Genomic DNA, 3,375 nt, shown 5'->3' with positions numbered 1-3,375 from the left:
TATATATATATATATATATTACCTTAGGACACACATCTTAAACAGAATGCGATAACGAAATCGGAAGTCATCGGTTGCAAGTTTGTTGATAATGTAGGTAGATACTTAATTAAAATCGTACTAGAGCTGCACAATGGGCTATTGACGACAATCTGGGAAACATCCCTGAGGATGATCCGAAGACATGCCATTGTAATTTTGATCCTCTGCAGAGGAAATGGCTTCCCTGCTTTGGTAGCACGACGACCTGTGCGAGAAGTCGAGTTCATAATGTAAAGGAAAATATTATTGAGAAACCAACTGTTCGTCAAATGTTGGACACGTTCTGTTTCCGATTGATTTACCAATGTTCTAGGTAGTTTTTTCAGTTCTTCTGTCTTTTCTTTGGGGAAATTTTGCTTCTTATTGCTGCTGCAAAAAAGGTGTCCTACTCTTCCAATGATTCTGATAGAACTTAATGAAAACTTAATAACTAAAAGCCTGAAAATATTGTCCCCGCTAGAGGGCGTATTCAAGCGTTGCAATCGGGAATAGCAGGTGCTTAATCTTTCTTTATGGATGGTGTTTTCTACACTAGGGAACGCTGCAAGCTCGGTACCGCCTAAATTTCCGGGTTACAGTTTCCGTTGTATTTTAAAGCCATTTGGCATCATTGTGTTTTGAGATTCTTGCAAACAATGTATTTGATTACTTATTACTTGTGTTTACAATGCTAAAAGTGTTAACACTAACATAAGATGGTGTAGAAAACACACAGCTTGCACAGAACAAACACACACACAAGATGCTGGTGCACAGCTTGCAACAAGAACAAACAATAATAAACTCATGGAAAGAGGCCAAATCGAGACTGCGAAAAAAGCGAGTTATTCAAAGTCTAGCAACCATGTCACATTTTTTAACAATATATCTCTAAATAACTAAAACAAGTTTTCACTTCAAACTCACCAGAATTGCAAAATAACATTAATATCTTATGAAATACAGCAGATTCGAGCTCAGAAATTATCTAATTTATTTCTTTTATTGAAAACAAAATTATCCGTTTGAAAATATCGCCTAGCAGAATAACATGTAGTAAGCAGCAGAAAACTTTCTAACCGGAACTAGATCAGGCATACAGCTCGAGATTGTTATTATTTACATTTCTACTGAAAACACCATCCATTGTGCCGTATTAAAATTAAAATGTTTGCCACTTTTTCTTATGTCGGAGAAATCGAATCTCGTTATTCAAAAGAAGAAAGACATATAGAAATTCTAATATCTAAGACATATAGGAAAAATATTTGTAAATAAAACGAAAAGTATTTTACTTAAGAATGTAATTTAATAAGAATGGATTTATATTCTTATTGGATAATTTAGAGAAATCTTAATCCTTGAAGAACTTGTTCTTTCTCATATTAAGTATTTTAATTTTACATCCCATAATTTTCTGACTCAAGCAAATTCAACTTTACAAAACGTAAATTATACAAAAACGCAGAATATTAGATCATTCACATTTACAGAGCAAATTTTTGAAATTTAAATTTTTTGACTACAATTTTTATCCAAAAATACGAATACTTTTGCGAATAATCTATAATTTTTAAACAAAAAATTGATACGAAAAAAATGTATAAAAAATTCTTCAAATTGAAATAAAAAATTTTCATATTAATTTAGCATTCGTTTTCAGTTTGCAATGTTTTATTTCCTTTATTCTTTCAAGTTTTTAATCAGATGTAGAAAACATTGCACACAGCGCAATCGTCAATTAGAACACAATTTATTTACACGAAAATGTGATTATTAAATCATAACATTTACTTGCTTTTTAAGACTGAAAAATCCCTAGTCCCCTTCAGAACTTTAAATTGACATGCCATACTATAACATTTTATTATTGTAAGGTTTTGATACGAATTTCAATTCGTAAAATAATGTTAATGCAATGCTTTCAAATCTGTAACGAAAAAACAGAATATTCAAATTCTAGTTGAAATTAATCATTCAAAATTAAAAAAAAAAAATGCTTATAAGGGAAACATTAAAAAATAAAGATTTATTAATAATCAACACAAATAATTTTATTTCAAGTAATATTTCATAAGAAAAAATTTAGTAAAAGTCTGATGATTTCTTATTGTTTTTCGAATTAGATAACAGATTCAGATTTTTATAATATTCTACAAAACGAGCGGATCTGTTACATTTCTGTAACCGCATTTTTTGCCTAGATTGAAGTGGATAAGTATTTACTTATTTTCACTATATTTCATAAGAAAAAATTCAGTAAAAGTCCGATGATTTCTTATTGTTTTTCTATTTTTAAGAGGAAAAAATTATTGCACCAATTATAGTTATAACTTTAACTATAATTGGTGTATAATACTATATAATTGGTAACAATTATAACTGTTCTGATAATTTTTCGAAAAAAAAGTTTCATCTTTTTTCCATATAATATATCTTTGCAAAAATCCTTTTTTAAAATTTTTTTAGCTTTATATTTAAATAACTTTGATAATTAAAATTTAATCAATTATAACTATAAAAAATGAAAACTTAGTACTACATCTTTAAGATACAAAATGTTACAAATAAATCTTGTTTAAAATTGTGAAGAAATTAAAAAATAAAAATTATATTTAGCATTTGATTCTTAAGATTTAATAATTTATAAATTAAAGAAAAACAAAAGTTAGGTTCTACTTTTCTAGGTTATTTTTCCTTGATTAAATTGATATAAAAGGAGGTTATTGATACTTTATTAAACATTCTAACATAAAAAAGGAGTAAACTAGAAATAAAAGATAAATTTTATTCGAAAATTTTAATTAAAAAAAATTAAAGAATATTTAAAAAACATTAAATTGACTAGGAAGTTTTGCCTCCTGCTCGCTGTGTTCATCAGCTCTCGAGGTTGCTTTTCATTCATCACTGCTTTTTTTTCTACTTAAAATACATTATTTATTAAAAAAAAGACTATTTTTAAATAAGCATATAATTATTATAACTTTATGTAATCGTAATTTTAAGTAATCATAATTTGATATATATAATTGTACTCGTTATACATTAATCGTAACGAATTAAACGATTACCCGGATTTGAAAAATAATCAACTATACTTCAAAAAAAAAAAAAAAAGATTAAGGAATGCAGAATAATCGATTCTATAATAAGTAGTTTTACTTGTTAACAATATATAATTATAAGCTTTTATCATGTTATCAATCATTGCACTACAGTCCAGGGTTGTACCAGACTTTCTGAACCAGGCGCTTTCAGCCACTTCTATAGGCCGAAGAACCCTTTCAATTTTTAGCCTTGACGATAAACGATTTTCCTCCACATATTATCATATATGGCAGTACTTTTACTTTC

The sequence above is a fragment of the Parasteatoda tepidariorum genome, chromosome 10 (assembly GCF_043381705.1).
Source record: "Parasteatoda tepidariorum isolate YZ-2023 chromosome 10, CAS_Ptep_4.0, whole genome shotgun sequence".
Taxonomy (NCBI): Eukaryota; Metazoa; Arthropoda; class Arachnida; order Araneae; family Theridiidae; genus Parasteatoda; species Parasteatoda tepidariorum.
The sequence above is the reverse complement of the archived record's forward strand: the minus strand, read 5'-3'. Positions refer to the sequence as shown.